Source organism: Lissotriton helveticus, chromosome 3_1, assembly GCF_964261635.1.
Source record: "Lissotriton helveticus chromosome 3_1, aLisHel1.1, whole genome shotgun sequence".
NCBI classification, from domain to species: Eukaryota; Metazoa; Chordata; class Amphibia; order Caudata; family Salamandridae; genus Lissotriton; species Lissotriton helveticus.
This window is the reverse complement of record NC_136061.1, coordinates 1,180,440,452-1,180,461,599: the sequence shown is the minus strand read 5'-3', so window position 1 is coordinate 1,180,461,599 and position 21,148 is coordinate 1,180,440,452.

The following is a 21,148-nucleotide window of genomic DNA, read 5'->3' as shown; positions in this document are numbered from 1 at the left end:
AGGCCTTTTTGCAGATGCCCCCCACTTTTTTCCCCCATTTGGACTACTAGTAACTGTTTTTTTACTCTGACAGTGCACTGGAGTATGCTAACCAGGCCCTAGTGCCAGTGCTCTCTCCCTAAAACAGTTACATATGAATTGGTAACCCCAATTTGCAAGGACTTTAACCCCCGTATAAAACCATAGCATATGGTACAAGTGATGCCTAGGTAATGGGTACTAAATGGGTCACCAAAACCTGAAGCACTGTTTGTACCCCCTGAGTGACCCAAGTAAACTACTGGGCGAAGGCCTGCCATTGCAGACTACAGGAGCAGTACAAACTGCTTGAACTCAACTTTGCCCTCACTATGTGAGGTAAAGTCAATACACTATTTTAAATATGTGCCAGTCACCCCTAAGGAAGGCCTCCAAATGCCCAGGAGACAGGTTACATCATATTAAAAAGATGTGGACATGTAAGTACAAGCATATATGTCCTAAAAGTGGCCTTTGCCACTAAAGGACACTATAGATGATTTATAGGATTACATGGGCTGGCACATGGGCAAACCCAAGGTTGGCAGCTCCATGATCGTACCTCCTAAATATGACGAGTTTGGTATCAAACATGCCTCCTCACCCCTGAAATGAATCTCATGTTGAGGTTGATGTGACATGCATCTAGGTGGCCACCTTAGAGATTGCCCACCTGGTTGCCCCAGCCTCTCCTGGGCTCTGGCTGCCAACCCGCACTTGCTGCCACCAAAACATGAATTTGACCTCTTGCCAGGAGGCGTGAAATCTCCTAGAACTCAGAAAAAAATAGCCTGGATAGTAAAAGATCACACCTTCCTCCCTGACAGGCTGGTTAGTGAAGGGGCACATCAAGGCGGTGAGCTTCAAAGGCTGCACCACCTGTGATATGCAATTAGGCTGCATCCCAAAGTAGGAAACTGCCCTCTCCCTGCACCAGGCACATTTGTGCCCGGGCAGGTGAACAAATGAAGTAATCTAGAGGTGTACACCCCCAGAAGGCTTGTCATACCTCTAGGATGAGTTACAGGGTCCGTACTGCTGAGGAAGACTTCTGCCATTTTTAAAAGTGGTAGAATAGTGGATTCTGGGAAGAAAAAGTGACCTACACCCCCAGATGTGGTCACTTCAAGGGCAGATTAGCCACAGGGGCTAGAAGCCTATTGGCCACTTGCAACCACACCTCTAACGCCCCAAAATCTAGAAATTAAGGGCAACCCTTGACACGAGAACCTCAGGTATGATTTGTCTTGCAACAAGAAAAATAGAAAAGACTTCTGTCTGCAACAATAAGAGCTGCACCAACCAAAGACATGGTACCTGCACCTGTGGAATCCTTCCTGGAACTGAACGAATGTGGCTCGTCCTGGACCAGAGTTCAGTTCCACAAGCAAAAAGGACTGCTGTGAGTGCCAAAGGCATCACCAGACTCCCCTGGACCAGTGGCAGTAGTCCCCTGCAACCGCACGTAAAAATAACATACCAGAACCAAATATTTGCTGGCCATCAGGCACGCTGAGGGATTTCCTAGAATTAGATGGTCTAGTGCATTGTGGAAATTGTAGTCCTGCCCTCCACAAAGTTTCAGGTGGCTACCATGTTCCCCTGGACCTCTGGATGTCGAAATAACTTTTCACTGGGCTTACCGCTGCCAAGGCTTAGTGGTGGACAGTCCGGCAACCACCATCACCTTTACTCGATGCAGCACCTCGAGGGAATTCGGCAAAACTTTCTTCCAATGTCAGTAGGGGCTTCGCAACTCGACCTGCAAGTGACCAGTTGTTACTTTTGGTTTTTACCAATTAACAGCCATGATAAAGTTTCACAGTATTTTGTACTGAATTATATTGTTTATAAAATCGATTACTCTGTTTATATGTATCTGATGTCATTCATTTTGTATGTGCTAGTGTTAGTGTCAGTCATTAGGTAGAGGTAATTTTGATTTTTTTCTAGAGGTGAGGTGTCAATCCTCCATGAAAGTAAGAATTTTACAGCCAATACTCATGACCTTTGCTTTTGCAGTCTTTCTTACAAGATTTGTGTGATTGTTGCATTGACCCCGTCTACCTAATTGAAATTTAAGACAATCTGATTCACCGGTAGATATACTGGCTTGTTAGCGTAAGCCAAATTATTTACTCTATCACCTCTCATGTTTTGAGTAAGGCCATCTACATAATCCAGAGCGTGTAGAATTTATGCTGGAGTGAAAATAAACGAGGGGATAAAATACCCCTGTGTTTCAGAACATTGGCCATGGTAATCCTGGGAGAAAGACCTCAATCACTGAATACATTTATCAGCACAACGGTATTTGTATGGAATTAGATCAGGAAGTACAATAATATGTTATCGATACTCGAGGATTGCAGTTTGCAACACAGGCTGGTCATGTCCACTTTCTCAAAATCCAATGAATAGTCGACATAGCAGATAAAGGGACCCCCCCCTTCAATGATGAGTGCAATTGAGAAATACATTTGAGGCCATAATATTGTCAACAGTGGACAAAATCTAGTTCGAGTAAGGTTCAACAGCCCCTTTTCGTGTACACATTCAGATAGATTGGCTGTGGCTAACAATTTGCCATCAATATCCAATTATGTGAATAATCAATCGTTTTGGGGATAAAGTTGCAGGTCACATTTGTTTCCAAGAATCAGGCATGAGCCCAGAATTATATATTTTTGCAAAAAAAGATATCTAAAATACCATTCCATGATCGGGTTATCTTCAGGCACAGCAACTTGAATACTCTTGGCACTGGGGGCCTTTGACGATTGGCTATACTTTTTTCTTGCCTGCGCTTCGTTCTCAGCAAATGATTGCTGAATCATGGTGCATGTATAAAATTATGGGGCATATTCACTAAGAGTCATCGCCGAATTAACAGCACTTTATCGCAGCAAAAGTCGTGATAAATGTACCTCCCCATTCACAAGCTGGTGCTACCAGCCCACAGCACCAGTTTACCCGCAATAGCATCCACAAAAACCATCGCCATAGAAGACCTCCATAACTATCGCTAATGAGATGCAGAGTAGGTGCTCCCGTGCCAAAAGGTGCGAAAACACCACACCTCAACATTCACAACGACCAGCCATATCTGCGATAAGAACACAAAACACGCGATAAGGCACGTTAGCAGGAGGAAATTCACACCTGCTCTGACCTGGTGTAAAGTCGGAACTACAGCCTGCACCACAAAAGGGAGCCCAGCCCACAGCCACACCTGAAAACAAACAAATGCATTGGAGCAACTGAACATGTAGCACGGTCACCAAAGAGGGTCACAACACCCACTAACACTACCCCCAGAACCACCCCTCCCTAGCACCCCGACCAAAAACATGCCACATTAACTACACCTAAACATGCACAAAATAATCCGCCCGATGTTGCACAATCACATCTGGTGACATGCATGTGTCGTCACAGAAATGAGCATCCCACATTCACTTTTGAAGCAAACAATGAAACTTTATTGAAATTAACACAGAAATTAAATGAAGACACATGGCGGCTTCCCTCGACACAATCCGTAGGTCACAGCCTGCAAGACAAAAAACATGATGAGAAGGTGTGTCCTGCGCACATCAAAGGACAGCGTGAGAGCGAAGTAGAGAGAGAGAAGAAGAGAGGGGGGAGAGAGAGAAGAAGAGAGGGGGAGAGAGAGAGAGAGACGAAGAGAAGGGGAGAGAGAGAGAGAGAGAGAGAGAGAGAGAGAGAGACGAAGAGAGGGGGAGAGAGAGAGAAAAGGAGAGAGGGGGAGAGAGAGAGAGAAGAAGAGAGGGGGAGAGAGGGAGAGAGAGAGAAGAAGAGAGGGTGAGAGAGAGAGAGAGAGAGAGAGAGAAAGAGAGAAAGAAGAAGAGAGTGAGAGAGAGAGAGAGAAGAAGAGAGGGGGGAGAGAGAGAGAGAGAGAGTGCCGCTCCTATGCACCCAGGCCCCACTGCTCACCTGCTGCCACCGGTGTGTCTCCTACCACTTCACGGTATGTATAGCAGTACACCAGGTCACACATTAGAGTCAGAGCTGTCATCCGAAACAAAGTCCAGATACATGACTGGCACAGTACACACACTTGCACAAGACAACATCGCCTGCCCGCACATGCACACCCAGGCAGAGGCACCCCAGCCCCTCCAGCCGCACATCGGAGCATGCCCGCCCATGCACACCCGGGCCTCACTGCTCACCTTCTGCCACCGGCGTGTTGACAGGATGTCCCACCAGGTGCCGCTGCAAGCCACAAGCCCGGTGCCTGCGGACATGGCACCCTCCACACCATGCAGCCACACTGCGCAGGCCACCAGGTCTCACGTCTGGTGCTGGGTCTTGATTACTCCATGGCATAGGACATATCAGGGCACCAGGCACCATCGCAGGCTGCAAACCCGCTCAACCCAATGGGTGCCACTAACTCTATGAACCCAGAAGGGAGGCCACGTGGCGGTAGGCCAGCGCAGCCTGCCGGCTCAGCCTACACTATGGTCCAGCAAGGCACACAAATCCTCAGCAGTCCAGACCACAGGGACGGAGCATCATCGCAGGCTGCACACCCGCTCAGCAGCTTAAGGTGCCAATGAGTCAGTGCACCCAAAGTCACCGTCCTGTGGCGTGTTGCCTGTGCTGGCCGCAATACAGCGTGTACCACAAACCCTGTTCAACCCCAGTCAGCGCCACGTTGCGGTAGGCCCGTGCTGGCCTCAAGGCCTTGGTCTGTCATCCAGTCCCCACTGCAGAGGGGTATGTGATGTTGTCAGCCCCTTATATTTGTGGGGTCACATGGCCTGTTACGCCTGTGCCGGATGGGTGTGGTGTGCATGCAAACTTGCCCTCAGGGAGTGGCTGTGACATGCTGACAACTAAAACAGTGACCTGCACACCACCAGCGAGTACTCCTGTGACAGGTAGCAATGAGGCCCCCCCTCAGAGCGTTAGCAGAGTAGTCTGGCATGCTGTACGCCGGAACAGCGCAGGGCTTGCAGAAATGACTCGTGGGCACTGGGCGTGGTTCTGTCCATGTCCGGACAAGGAAGTGGCTGATGCGTGTGTCCCTGTTGTGGTGTCCACGGGACCTGTTACACAAATTGCTATGTAGCACCCTCTGACTGCCATGCCCAAAGATGAGCATCATTGACGCTAGGGAAATCACTGTCCCTACATTCATCCACACATACATACATGAATGATGAAAGACATGACACAGCAGTGCGTCACTGGATGTTTATTGCACATCTAGTGCAGTTCTGCAGCTGGAGCGGTACAGGGCAATGCCGAGCATACTACATAATATGGGCCCATGGAAGGCCAGCCATAGTCCACCCGGGGATGACAAGTCATGCGGAAGAGGAAGGGTACAGACCCCACTCTGGTCGCTGTGTCATTGGTCATCAAATAGGATGTGGCAGTCCATGTCGCTGTCCAAGGTGAGTGCATCTGAGTGAATCGGGGGTCAGTGGAAGGTCATGAGGCCATGTGCGGGACTAAGCAAAAACAGGCCAAGTGGCAGAAACGAATGCTACTGAGTCCTTCTGATCACAGGCACATCCACGTCCTCATACCCGGATGTGTGCTCTGGCCCACCTCTGGGTGTTGCTGTACTGGCTGCGGCACAGTGTGCCACTGACACATCAAGGGCCGGAGGTGGATTGTCAGCCGCACTGTGTGCCACTGACACATCAGGTGCCGGAGTGGTTAGGCCTGCCACACTGGGAGGCAGAGACACACCAGGGGGCAGAGATGTGGATGGTGTGGGGACAGCAGTATTCATCATCACCACGCCTTGTAGCAGCAATGCCATGATGAGGATCTACAGGGCATAGTAGATCCCAGCTACATTCCGCTGATGTGCAGCGGTGGGTGCCATCCGTTCTGCCTCCTTCCACACCATGTCCTCCATAAGCCTCCGCATGTGTGCCAGCTCACGGTTGGTATCGCTGGAGACACAATGAGCGAACAGGTGTTCTTCTCTCCATGTCATGACTCCAGCGTTGTCAGTCAGAGCTCGTTGGAGACCATGGATTGGCCTACACACCCAAGGATGGCGTCAAGTTTGGTTGCCATGATGCCGAAGCCCAACCACACTTGCTCCGCCGTCTCCCTCTGGCACTCCAGCACACAGCGTTGGAAGGCCATGTGTTGTTCCTGGGGGTCTTGGGGGAGTGCCAGGGCTGTGGGTACCTCCTGCTGGGTGCTTTGGGTAGTGGGTGGGGTCTCTTCGATGTAGCTGGGCTCCCTGATTCTGGAGGTGAGTGGCGGATGAGGTCAATGATGTCCTGGATGGTTTGTGTGTCGGTGCTGGTGTTGTCCTCCTCGTCATCAGTGAAGAGTGGCTGGGACTGCTCTGCAGGACGTGTTGACGGTGCCCCTGCGATGTGAAGGGGAGATGGTGTGTTACAATGTGTCCACATGTATGTAGCCGCATCTTACATGTTGACCTTCAGACAGCATGGCATTGTACATTGTGAGAGACTGAGGATCTGGGCGAGGACCCAGAGTCATTGTGGGTGTGCACTGTGCTCTGCTTGATTGTGCATGTGTGCCATTGTGCCCATCTCCACCCATCCCCCAGTACCTGGTGGTCACTCTCCCTCTTGTGGTTGTGTTGTGTCGTGTCGAGCAGTGTCCGCTCCCCCGACTCTGGCCACAGTCTCCACATTGATGACTGTCGACACCAGCTCCTCCATGTCATCCATCTCGAGCTGTGGTGATGGGCTCCCACCTCCAGTCTGCGTTGCTGCCTTCTGGTTGGTGGCGAGTTTCTCCTTGGTCCGCACTTGATTTCATTCCATCGCCACTTGTTTATTGTCTTCTTGTGCTCACCTACGCATTCACTTTGTTCAAGATGTCCCGCCATCTCCCATTTTTGATGCCCAATGACACGTTGGAGGTGACGAACAGTTGTTGATGGTGTTCCATCACCTCCGTGACTATGATCTAGTTTGCCTGCGAACTGAACTTCGTCTTCTTCTTCTTCGTGTCCGTGCCCTTCCCTGTCCCAGAGGTACCGGGCTGGTCGTCCGGGGTGCTTGTGGGGTTGCGCTTGTCTGCTGCACCTGCTTCAGCTGCCTCCATGGTGCTTGGATGTTGGTCAGTTTGTGTTTGTTATTTTTTTTCTACTTTCATGGGGAATTTTCCCGCCTGCCAGGTGTGTGTTGCAGGCCTGGAGCTGCTTATCACTGATTTCCTCTTCGCGCTTTGGCTCATCGCAGGTTTTTTGGTATTATGGTTTGTGTTTTTGTCTCCATCGAGGTGGTTTTATTGTGGACATTGGCCGCGGTTTCTGCAGACTATCACATGCTACCGCCGTGTTGTGAATTCCAAGTTGTCGCAGAGTTGTTGTCCCACGATAGGCTGCGATGTTTAAAGTTGTGTTACGCTACTCTTGCGGTAGTTATCACGCGTTCTTGTGAATATACACCTTTCATTCTGGTTAGCAATATACAGATTTTTGAATTGAACATTCTCAAACTTCAAATATGATATTTAAGAATAACTGTTGGTTCATTGGCTCATACCTCAACCGATTGTGCTGTTTGAACTTTGCTGGGGTGTGTGGCTGTGGCCCCGGACTGCTGACCTTAGTGGGAGCGGATCTTTGTGTGCTTCGCCCACCTCTCGCGGCCCCCGCTCCGCGGGCGCCGCTTGTTCCTGGTGTTTGTTTGCCGGGGGAGTGCTGCCTCTGACAGCGTGGAGAACAGCTGCAGCGCTGAACTTGGTGCCGGACACCCACCCACAGGCTAGTTACGGGACTGCGAGGACCAGCTTGCTGAGCGGCGTTGATCGGCCGCAGCTGGTCCTCTTCCCGCCCCTCCCTCACCGCTATCTACTTTACTGGAAACTAACCCGCGCACGCGGGACGCGCGCGGACGTGCGCCGGGCTGAGCCCGGGCCAAGGGCGGGCCCGTTCTAGCCCATTCCAGACCCATCCAGACCGGACCGGGCCACTCCCTACGTTATTTTCAATCCCGTTTTTTATAAATTGTACTAGTATAACACTCAATAGCTGTTCATATTTGATTTTATAGTAATATAGAGTGAGGTTAACTAGGGATGGCCACTCGAGAGAGAGTAGAAGCAAGGCTGCAAAAGGGGGGAAACAGTTAACAGGTACCCTTGATAATTTTATTACTAGAACTAACTCTGTAATAGATATGGGTATAAGTCTAATGGAGCATAGAGTATCATTGGACCTTGCAGCTGCGAGAAGAATGTCGCAGGACCCTGTAAAGGCAAGAAAATCATCTTTGGGTCACATAGCATCTGCAGGAACCCCAGAACGTGCGGTCGGCCTTGCTCCTATTGTGGCGCAAGCTGATGCGCACAATACTCCAATCCCACATCCCCAAATGCCAATCCCTACGGAAGTATCCTCACAATTGTTTAATGATACCGCAGATCCTTTAGGGTCTGCAGTGGTGGGTGATATTCTAGTCGGAACTATTGAGACAGTTGCCCAGGGAGATGAGGCTAGTATGAGACAATTACGTGGGAGACAGGAGGGTGCCATACCGAAAAGGAAACGTCCCACCACTTCAGCTTACACTAGGAAAAAGGCAAAGGTCGCAAAGGAATTAGAGAATAGGGGTAGGGTGCATAAAGAAGGAGATGGGAATGAACTGGTTCCACAGGTGTCATCGAGTGGGCATAATGAAGCCCCAAATGTTGCAAATTTAGATGCATTAGAGGGTCAGCATGATCTATTAACTTTAGGTAACATGAGAGACAGCAGAGCTGGCAATATGGAAGAGGGGAATGAGATGTTATTGAAGAACATAGGTGATATCTTTAAAAAACTTCTAACACCACTTGAAACTAGACTAACACGCATAGAAAATCAGCTAATTGAGGTGGAAAAAAGTATTATAACACTGGCTAGCCTCAGTATAGTGGGACCATCGCCCAACTGTACTGCGGGCGCCGCCCAGATTCCGCCGGTACCTTCAGTACCTTCAGCACCGCATATGAATAAACCCCAGCCCCCGGCCCAGGGTAGGAGTGATAATTACACAAATGCAACTATGTTGATTCCAGCAGCTTTTGTTCCAACAGACAAAGAAACCCCGGCACAGAGCATAAATGCCGCTAAAACTAACAAGCAGAACCAAAAAGGGTTCCAAACAGGGAGGAAACCGAGGGGAGGCTATATCAATTTACCACCAGATGTTAGCCCATATGCAGTAGTGCTGACGGGGGTCCCTGAATTAGACAACCAACATGAGGAGGAAACGTTCTGGACACTTAAAAATAAAGTCTCAGACTGTTTGAATGAAATGAGGCCCTTACCCCATCACATAAAGAGTAAAATCCTAATGGTGCGTAAGGTTCCATGGATAGGCCCCACAAACAAAACTATCGCTGGCGACTGTGTTGTTGTCACATTCGAGCACCCATGTACTGCGCACTATATATGTTCATGGAATTTTCATGGTGGAAACTCCGCTATTGAAACTAGACCACTCTCATTCTTCTATCCACCAAAGAAGCGTCTTGAGGGGGGTGGAAATTGGATTGCGGTTAACAATCATGTCCAGGGTGGGTCTAGTGGTGGGAGACAGGGCAATCCAAGTCGATGGATGGGGGTACCAACCTATAACAGATTTAGCTGCTTGGAAGCAGTGGACTGACTGATGCCGACGGTGGGTTGCATTACCAGCGCCAAAGGCTCTCCATGCACACTGAGTCCCATGAAATTGTATAACCATAGGGAATGTCTCACAGTAACGAACATAGAAGGGAATGTGGGAGCAAATAATAATTACATTGGCTCTGGCGTTTATGCTGCCCCCAGGGAAACACGAGTAGCCAGTGTAAATAGTAGTCAAGGTGAATTGATGACAGCTTGTGAGCAGGGAGTGAGGGAAGATAGTCTAACGGTATTAAAGAGGGGGCGTTCAAACAATGCTGCCACACAAGGGGAGCGAAGTATGCTGCAAGGAATCTATGACATAATATTGACCGACAGAATATCGACATACAAAAATATCGACCCAAAAATATCGAAGTCAAAAATATTGGAGTTATATCTTCATAAAGGTAAGTACAAAAATATCGAAAATTTTATATCGTAGTACAAAAATATCGAAATTAAAAATATAGTTTTTTTAAATGTATTAATAATAATGTAAAAATATTTTAAAAATACATATAATTTTACAAATATTAAATCAAAACATGAAAACATATTTTAAAAATTGTAACTAATACATATACATTTAAAATAAATTAAAAACTCTACATATAAATTAATATATATATACTTACTCCACATATTGCAACACTAGGAAAAGCGTTGGATAGCGTAGGGGTAAAAATTACTATTCCCACTCCAGAGGGTGCAACAGTAGGGAAAGCGTTGGATAGCGTAGGGGTTTAAATTACTATTCCCACTCCAGAGGGTGCAACAGTAGGGAAAGCGTTGGATAGCGTAGGGGTAAAAATTACTATTCCCACTCCAGAGGGTGCAACAGTAGGGAAAGCGTTGGATAGCATAGGAGTAAAAATTACTATTCCCACTGCAGAGGGTGCAACAGTAGGGAAAGCGTTGGATAGCGTAGGGGTAAAAATTACTATTCCCACTCAAGAGGGTGCAACAGTAGGGAAAGCGTTGGATAGCGTAGGGGTAAAAATTACTATTCCCACTCCAGAGGGTGCAACAGTAGGGAAAGCGTTGGATAGCGTAGGGGTAAAAATTACAATTCCCACTCCAGAGGGTGCAACAGTAGGGAAAGCGTTGGATAGCGTAGGGGTAAAAATTACTATTCCCACTCCAAAGGGTGCAACAGTAGGGAAAGCGTTGGATAGCGTAGGAGTAAAAATTACTATTCCCACTCCAGAGGGTGCAACAGTAGGGAAAGCGTTGGATAGCGTAGGGGTAAAAATTACTATTCCCACTCCAGAGGGTGCAACAGTAGGGAAAGCGTTGGATAGCGTAGGGGTAAAAATTACTATTCCCACTCCAGAGGGTGCAACAGTAGGGAAAGCATTGGATAGCGTAGGGGTAAAAATTACTATTCCCACTCCAGAGGGTGCAACAGTAGGGAAAGCGTTGGATAGCGTAGTGGTAAAAATTACTATTCCCACTCCAAAGGGTGCAACAGTAGGGAAAGCGTTGAATAGCGTAGGAGTAAAAATTACTATTCCCACTCCAGAGGGTGCAACAGTAGGAAAGCGTTGGATAGCGTAGGGGTAAAAATTACTATTCCCACTCCAGACGGTGCAACAGTAGGGAAAGAGTTGGATATTGTAGGGGTAAAAATTACTATTCCCACTCCAGAGGGTGCAACAGTAGGGAAAGAGTTGGATAGCATAGGGGTAAAAATTACTATTCCCACTCCAAAGGGTGCAACAGTAGGGAAAGCGTTGGATAGCGTAGGGGTAAAAATTACTATTCCCACTCCAGAGAGTGCAACAGTAGGGAAAGCGTTGGATAGCGTAGGGGTTTAAATTACTATTCCCACTATAGAGGGTGCAACAGTAGGGAAAGCGTTGGATAGCGTAGGGGTTTAAATTACTATTCCCACTCCAGAGGGTGCAACAGTAGGGAAAGCATTGGATAGCATGGGGGTAAAAATTACTTCCCACACTACTCCCCCTTTAACACACAACACACTAGACATACAAAAAAACACAATTAATATAAATTTCAATTAACCAATTAATAACAATTAATATTATTAAATTGATGTAATTATACATGAACTAATTAACACATATTAATTACCAATTAATTAACAATAAATACCAATAAATAAATACAATCTCTTTAATAATTACATTTAATTATATCACACCCTATTCCTCTATAAACACACAACCCACTGCACATAAATAAATCACATCATTTAATCACTTAATAATTATTAATTACCAATTAATTATTAATTAACAATTTTAAAAAATTAAATATATTAGCACATTAACTCTAATTACTTTAATTAACTAATTAATATTCATTATTTACCAATTAATTATTAATTAAAAATATTTACAAAAATATATTAATTAATTAATTATTATTAAATTACTTCCCACCCTATTCCCCTATTAACCCACAACCCGCTCTGATACTAAAACGCAAAATTTAAACAAAATTACTAATTTTCAAACATACATTACAAAACATATTTAACAAACATATAAACAACATAATAAAATACATAACACTAAACAAAATTTCGATATTAGTACATTTCGATATTAGTAACATACATACCTTACAAAACGATATTCTGTCTGTCGATATTTTAAACATCGATATTCTATACCATTGATATTATTGTATATCGATATTTTAATTTCGATATTTTGTCTCACTACCTGCTGCAAGATGTGCAAAATGTGTTGGGAGTACAGCCCATGAGAACTGTTGTCCCAAACATAAGGTCTCCAAATCTAGAGCTAGTACCGATAAGCAGCTGTAATGAGATAACTATTAAATTAATATCATGGAATATAGCTGGTGTAGCTAAGAACCTGAGGGACCCAGATTGGGCAAAGTACATCGATTCTAGTGATCTTTGTCTTTTACAAGAATCATGGGCACTGGACACACCGCACAGGGTAGGCTATAAAACATTTGGAATTGGAGCAGTCCCCTCTATAAGGGGTAGGCCTTCAGGTGGTTTAATCACCTGGGTCAAAGTTACCTTAAGGATCCGGGTGGAAGTCATAGATACCAGCTCTTTAGATATATTAGCATCGGCATCCAAGGAATCACCCACCTTGGTCAAACTAGACTCCCTTCTGGGTAGGATAGCTGGCAAAGAAGCGGTTATTATAGCTGGCGACCTAAATTGCAATTTTGAACCAGTTCCAGGGCTTAGTGATGTTTTTTATGAAGAAGATCAAGCCAATAATATTCCTCCACTGGACAACATAAAATCTGTAAACTGCTCAGTTTTGGCAGTTCAACTAGTAAAGTTGACCGTGGAACACGGCCTGAGGGCTTGCAATGGTCACCTTCCGTCGGACATCTCTAAAAAACCAACTTTTTCTAGAAATAATAGCAAAAGCAATTTAGATTTTGTAATTGTCTCGCTGACTATTTGGCAGCATATGGTTGACCTCGAGGTGAAAGACAGGACAGAGAGTGACCACTACCCTCTGGATCTATTGTTAGAAGCACGCTTGGTTATAGAGGCTGGGAACTTAATGCCAAAAGATGCACACAGTTCTTCATGTGATGAGGTTCTGGTTAGTAACAACAGGCGAGCATTAAAGTGGTCACATATATTAGAGCATGGTGACATCCTAGCAGCAATCTATTCACAATTTGCAAGGTGCTTTGAAGCCTTCCCGGGCTCCTCATCGGAGGCCAATACTCCTGAACATTTTATTGCACTTCATAACGAGTTTTTTATGGCATTGAAATCACTAGTGACAAAAGTGCCAAAAAAAGCCAACAAAACCTGAATAACCTGTCCCATAGCAAACTATGGTATGATAAATCTTGTAGGGTATCCAAGGGGAATCTCCTGCTGGCGATTAAAACCAAAACCCCAGCTGATGTTAGAATAGCAAGGAAAACCTACAAGCAAGTGCAGGCTGCCTCAAGGAAGACGTGGGAGGGGGATAGTTGGGCGAACATGTTGGAAGCTGCTAAAGCGAAGGATACTGTAGGGTTTTGGAGGTTAGTCACGAATGGGAACCACAAAGGGAGAGTTGTCAGGGACGCCCACCTTGACGAATCTACATGGGTTAACCATTTCACGACCCTATATAAAAAATATGATGGAAACCCCAATGAAAATAATGATGAAGCACTATGGCTTACACCCCCAAACGAGCATTTGGAATTGAGGAAACAGAGGCGGCAATCAATGCAGTGAAAAGTGGCAAAGCGTCAGGATTAGATAAAATACCTGGGGACCTTTATAAGCACGACTTAAAGGTATGGGCACCTTATATAAATTATTTATGTAACTCACTGTCCCGTAGTACAGATTTCCCAGATAGTTGGCGGGGAGCTGAGATTGTCCTAATTTTTAAAAAAGGCGATCGGTCGGAACCTTCAAATTATCGACCAATCAGCCTAATGGACATTCTCCAGAAAATTTACTTGAGACATATTTTAATCCGTGTAAATGAGTGGCTGGAAGAAAGGATGGTCCTTACGAAGTTCCAAGCAGGGTTTAGGAGCAAAGTGAGCACCATCGACCAAGTTTTTAGGTTCTGCTGCCTTTACTGGAAATATGTCCATATCAAAAAGGGTCATCTATACGTCGCCTTTGTAGATCTTATAGCGGCGTTCGATTTAGTGCCACGAGATCTCCTTTGCAGGTCCCTCCACAAGGCTGGGTTACCTGGCTGCTTGTTGGCTCAGATAATTGAGCTGCATGCTAGGAACTTCGCCAAAGTGAGATGGGGCCCCAACGGGGAATTAACTCAGAACATACCGATTGAGCGTGGTGTTCGTCAAGGCTGCGTCCTGGCCCCAACTTTATTTTCCATCTTTGTGAATGACATCCCCGTGCACTTAGATGGGTGCATGAACGATTCACCCAAACTAAATGGAGAACTGGTGCCTGCGTTACTTTTCGCGGATGATACCATTCTAATCTCGCAAACCAAGAAGGGTCTCCAGGCACAACTTCATTCATTTAGTGATTACTGCAATAAGAAAGGCTTGTAAATCAACGCAAAAAAAAACAAATGCATGGCCCTAAACCCTATCAAACCAGATAAAGGATACTTATTGCTAAATGGCCAAAAACTGGAATCGGTTGAACATTTTTCTTATCTGGGGGTCACGCTAGATTCCAATTTCACGTGGAAGCCCCAAATTGAAAAAGTAAGGTACTATTTGCACAGAATACTAAACCTATCCTTGCAAAGCAAAGTTCAAGCACCAGCAAAGCTGTCTCACCAGTAGTGGAGCTCTTTAAATTCAAAGTCCAGCCGGCAGCTCGTTATGGCTCAGAGATTTGGGGGCCCATGTCAAAAAATGCCTTTGCCATAATGGATAACAAATTTATGCGAAGCATTGTAAGGGCCCCAAAAGGTACAAAACTTGGTACCTCTTCAGTTGGACCTGAATCTTAAGAGGACTGACCACTACTCTATTGTCCGGCCACTAATGTTTTGGGTGAGACTCTGGCAGACACTAGAACTGCTTGACTATAGGAATGGGTTAAAAGAGGTATTGTGTCTAGACGTATCAAATTCCAATGCCTGGCTTAAACATATTAGAATATGGTTTACTAAAATAGGTCTTCCTCAATTTTGGGAATGCCCCGAAAGGTTACCGCCGAATTAAAAAAACACGGTGAAAAAGACTTTCTGGGGTTTTATTAATAATCAACTAACTAATGGAAATAGTGGTGGGACCTCAGGTATTAACTTTCTAACCTTCAAGGATGAGCCCCTTTTCGAGGTTTTTCTTGATGAAGTTGAGCCCCCAACTTGCCAAAACACTAATTATGAAATTAAGAGACGGCAACCTTATGACCAACTTTACCCTGGCGCGTCGGTCTAGGAAAAGTAGGGATGATATTTCTGTGGTAAGCGAAATTTGCACTATGTTTGAGGGTAACCATGAGGAGGACGACCTTCACATCCTTTTTTTCTGCACAGCCTATGTGTTGGCCAGAAAAAAGTGGATTAAACCTCTGTGTAATCTGCTGGGTATTAGGTCATGCAAGACGGCACTTAGAATAATTAAATCTGATACAACTCAAACTATAGTATTCAGTGCTAGTAGATTTCTCCATTCCATCTATTTTGTTCGTAGGAAAAAAGGTCTAAAGCTGTAATGATAAAGGGGTGCCGATATGTACTTTTAAAGACTCGTGCTACAGCCAATGAACTAGATAGGCATGTTGCCATGTTTTAATGTTTTAATGTTTCCTTTAAGAATGTCAATTTTATCAGGCGTAATTGCTTTATTTTTAACAAATGTACAACAAATTGAGAATCAGAATCGGATTGAGAATCGGAATGGGATGTTAATGAAATGTACCGTTGTGCAAATCTTTTATGGCAATTTAATGCCGAAATAAAGAATAATTGAAGATTGAAAAAACAAAAGCATCCTGTTTCTCTTTTTTAATACCTTCAGTTAATTGTACCCAGATGAATTCATTTACTTTGTGGTTTTATTCAAGTTTTTGTTTACCAAAGGGTGTCACAGAGAAGTGAGTAGAGTGAACTTAAAAAGCTGCATATTTTTATAATCTATTTCCGTTTTGCGTCGATGATTGACCAATCAAAACTTGTTTCTTTTGGAATTGACTGGCCAGCCTAACATTATACGGTAAGTATTTAAAAAGATTCGTAATTACATTCCTCCAGATTGTACGAGCTTTGCTTTTGGAGGTTGTGGAATCAGAAAGCTGCAGAAAAATATTCAACATAAAATCACAAGATTTTAGAAAATCAGACAAGTGAGAGTCGGCCGTATTGTCCTATTATTTATTATTGATAAGGTAAAAACTGAGAGAGTCTAATTTGCTTATATTTGTTGTATATGAATAGTCTATACGCACATTTTGAGGATCGTGGTCACTTTCATTTCAAGAAGTAATTTCAAAACTAGAACAACAGTGGAATCAGATATATATATATAAAAAAAGTGTACTCGAAAAGTGAACAGTGGCTAAATCGTCATTTAAACAGTGTAAACCCACCTCTTTTTGGATGCTTGAGCTCTGTCATTAAGTCGCATGTGAAATGTTGCACTGATGACCGATTAACTCTGATGTGCCCGCATCAACATAACAATTGCATAACACAATGTCATGACAATCTGCAGTAATTATTATTAAAGGGCTAACACATTTAACAATCGTGTTCAATTTCTGATAATACTGATTTTAGGCTTTCAATATGTTTGCAAAGCGCTGAAGGGAAATTCAAGTTGAAAATTCATTTATTTTTGTTTCACCATTGATCCTCCTGTGGACACAAACAGCACAGCAAGAAGGTATTTAGAGTTAATACTTAATTTAGATCTATGTATACCTAGTACACATTTGACGAAAGTGAGCAGGTAGTTGCAGAGTCGCCACTTGACACCTTCAAACGTAAGTTATTGAGTGAAAAGCTGCTCAGCTTCCATGATCCTTGTAAAAAAAGATGAGAGAACATTAGTTTTTAAAATTGCTTCAAATTTCAACTCCATATTTTGTTTGTCTCTAGGGATGCTAAGCACTAATTGACCAATTCTATTGGAAAATGAGAAGTCTGGACCCTTCAGATTTGTAGAAAGACCTCATCCTTTGATAGGGGAGGTAGGCTCCTAAAGGCTGATTGATGCAGGTCGGTGTTTAGGTCTGAAAATCAAAGGATATTTGATTTTGGGAACCTTCCTAATAAGATTTCCATAGCTAAAAGAACAGAACGTTTATTCCATATGTTATTCACCCGGAATTGCAATGACCATGCTGATCTGGACGTATCTTTAGATGAAGACTGACTTGCTATGAAAGATAGCTTTAACAGATCTTTTGATTGTTGATTTCAAGATATAAGGACAGCAGTGTTACAACAGTAAATATTTTAAAATATTATGGAGTCCTTCAGGTAAATACAGTGGAGGGAGATCAACTTGTATGTTGACCCAGGACCAGCTGCACTAATAATGAAAGACAGATCATCGGGATACAGATTACTCTGGTTAAGCAGTCGGTCATTCAGGCTGGTGGAGGACTTGGAATTGGTCCAGAGAAATTTCAAATAGAATTACCAGATCTAGGTGGTGAGTTACTCACAATCAAATCAGCTTATGTTACTGTCTCAGCTTGATTTTGGCATAATGTTGGTGTTTCGTCAAGTGGCTATGATTCGATCGAGTGTATTTCAGATGATATTTTCTGGTTGTCCGGGCACAGATCCGGATTGATCACAGATTTTGAGATTGTATCCATGGGTGCCATTAGAGTTGGAGTAAGACATACCAAGATTAGTTCTGTTTCTTTTGTTTTCTCTTGTATGTGATTTAGTCTTGGCAGTTGTAGTATTGGCTGGTAAGATAATATTAGAAAAATTCTGAAGTGATGTGCTGGTAGTCACATACTCTATATGGACAGATGCCTTAGCATCGGTCCCTCAAGCTGCCCCCGATTCCTAGCCTACATCACCTCCCCTGAGTAGGCCTTAGACTGCTCTACTTCTCTACCCTGAGAGAGTCAAGTGCCACAATAGGGTGTTTGGTTCCCAGAAATGAGACATTTTGGACCTCTTACTTGTGTAGACCTCACATCCTGCCCACCTTATAACCTAATGTCTTAAAACATGAGATAAGGCGTTTGTTAGGACACAATTATTTTTTAGTTAAGGCAGGCTCCAGATTAGACAGCAGTGTTGCTCTGTTGTATGCTGCTGTCAACTGGATTTCTCTGCTATTCTACTGTCATTTCCCACTTTGTGTAACTGTCTCGGTGTCCCCGGACATCAGGTACAGCCTGCCTGAGCTACTCATGAACACGGAGCTCAGGGGGACTGTTTCTCCTGGGCGTCAGGCTCCTCCTCTGATATAACGCACTTGTAATAAGGCACTTTTAAATCAGATTCTTAGTTCACAATGGAAAATGAAGCATATCTAGATTTCATAGAAGCATAGACCATGACAATTCTTTTTATGTAAATTTTAAAGTTAGCATCTGACCATGCATTCTGTGGCAAGAAACTCAAATAGCCCCAGAGGGTGTTGTTATAATGGCACGTTTTGTGGGTGACCTAAAGGGAGACTCGGGCATTTCTTGTTTAATTCTATAAGAAAGTTCAGGATAATTCCAATGTTAAATAGCCTAGGTATCAGAATTCAGTCATACCTTTACTAATGTTAAACCACAAGCAATCACGCAATCACAATTGCCACTCGGCTACAAAACAAACATTAACCACATTTCTGTCCAGTACAAAATCAGGGTTGAATATCATTGATGAACGAGTTTTTATACTAGATATTCAGGATATCCACAAGGGATATATTTAGAGAAATGAATGATGGGAACCATTTATGTAGCTACTGGTTATCCTGAATGTCTGACCTTGGACATTTCTATTGTATATCAAGAAAAAACAACCACACCATAATAACCCAGCAAACTATTGTGATTGTTATCCCTGTTTGTGGAAAACGCTCTCATAAACTAAATCAAATTGATTTACAGCAAATATCAATTTCTCGATTTAATGGAATCCTGCTACTTTATAGGTGTTGTCAACAAGCAACCCCAGGCGATCTGTCAAAATGTTTGAGATTGATAACCTTCTATTAAAAAATTACCCATGTCAAAAATACGATCGATGGGAGGACATTTTTGGTGGCTGCAGGCCTAAAATGGTACTCCTTTCCCGTCGAAATTCACCTAGATCTGAAATATTGAAATTTAGGAAAGCTTAAAAAACATGCTTGTTCCCTAACCAAAAATCTTCCCTGGGCTGACATTAATGCAACTGACCAACTCAAGAAGACGTTTTCTACTGCTCTATTAAGATTACATTTTCTGTCTTTGAGAGCAATGTTTTAACCAGTACCAAGTTACCCATTGGTAAATGCTATGCTTAAGAAAAAAATTTCACTAATTCGATATGCCCAACCATTGTATAATGAGCAGGTTAAGTTAAAACAGAGTGGAAAAACAGTCGCATCTAATGGAGGGAAGGTGAGGGTTAGTCCTCGGTGCTGTCCAATTCCCAAGAGTCTAAGAAGGAAGCTCGATCACAAAGTCAGCATGTGCTGGTGGCAATGATTCAGGTGACACAGCCTCACAAGCAGCCTTAATATAGGCCCCAGCATGCTTGCGAGTCTGGATTGGATATAGCAGCCTTCATAAACAGGACATCTCAGTCAAGGTGCAAAGGAGAACAGCATAACCTGGCAAACCATGCAAGATAGATCAGAAGTTCATGGATTTGACAAAAGAAACGCTCTTAAAACACACAAGAATCGTCAGAACCTCTGAATTAATTTTAACATCGAATATCATCTTTCAACAAACTTCACTGGGTAACAGGTAACAGACTATTACCACCCTTGTTATCCTGTCAACGTGCCTCAGTCCTGTGAAATATCCTTCCCACTTTGGCACGTCATAAAGTTTTAGAGCTGCTAAAGCGTAAATGCAGCTTAGGTTCAATAACGCTATAATATGACTAGCCTCAAGGTTCCAATCGAGAGAGCGATGCATTGTTAATAATCTCACAATATTCCAGTGAGTGGAGATTCAGCCTCAAAACGCTCGGTTTGAGCAGCTCTATGCATGTAAACTGGCTGACTGATTGCTCTTGTCACACGAAGACTGCCCCCTGCCCAGAGAAGTCTCTTGGCACAAACATTGGCCCAGCGGGTTTGGCTATGGGTTGGGAAGGTTCTTGTAGGGTGGTATGAAATATCTGATCTTTTCATTGCGCTCTGTAGGACAATTAAAATGGCTGTATCTTCAGGTGATGTTTGGAACACAGTTCACTGGCAGAAATCCATAAAAAAAGATTCCTCCCAAGTGCAATCTGAGAAATGGAAATAATTAGTTTATTTCAAAAGCAGCCAGTTTCATGCTGACATAATTGTTTTTAATTACAGTGGAAAGGGAATTCTGACCCTCGCTGATGTTTGGCAAACGCTCTAGCACTAAGGAGAGCCACCGATCTCTGTTTTCCCTGCACTGAACAGTTTCAAAACCTCAGACTCATGCAATTTCCCACATGACTCATATGCAATTTTGCACTTTGATATAAAAAAATGAGTTCAGTTCATGGAGGAAAAGAAGTAAGCTGGATAAATATACCCCATAAAGAATTTCCAGATCAAGGAACTGAATCTTAAAAGGAATATGGTTAGAGTAAGACTCGGGGTGTGCAACATTTGTGTGGTATTTACTTTTGTGTGATTATACAAAAACGTCGGGGAAATTATGAGAAATGAAGCAGAATTACTCAAAATGCATATCTGGCCTTTAGAACTGTATTTTAGCGTAAAATGCGTGCTTGCATGCATTTTGGATATAAGGATGCATTTTACATTAAAACAATTGTATCAAAAATACAAGTATCGCGAACAACAGCCGCTAGTGACAGCCGCTTGTGATTACTCTTGTTGTTCGAGCATTCCAGCGCTACAGTTTTGCTGCGAGCGTGGTTTAATTATGTAACGTGCCATTATAACACAATTTTGAGGATCTTGAAT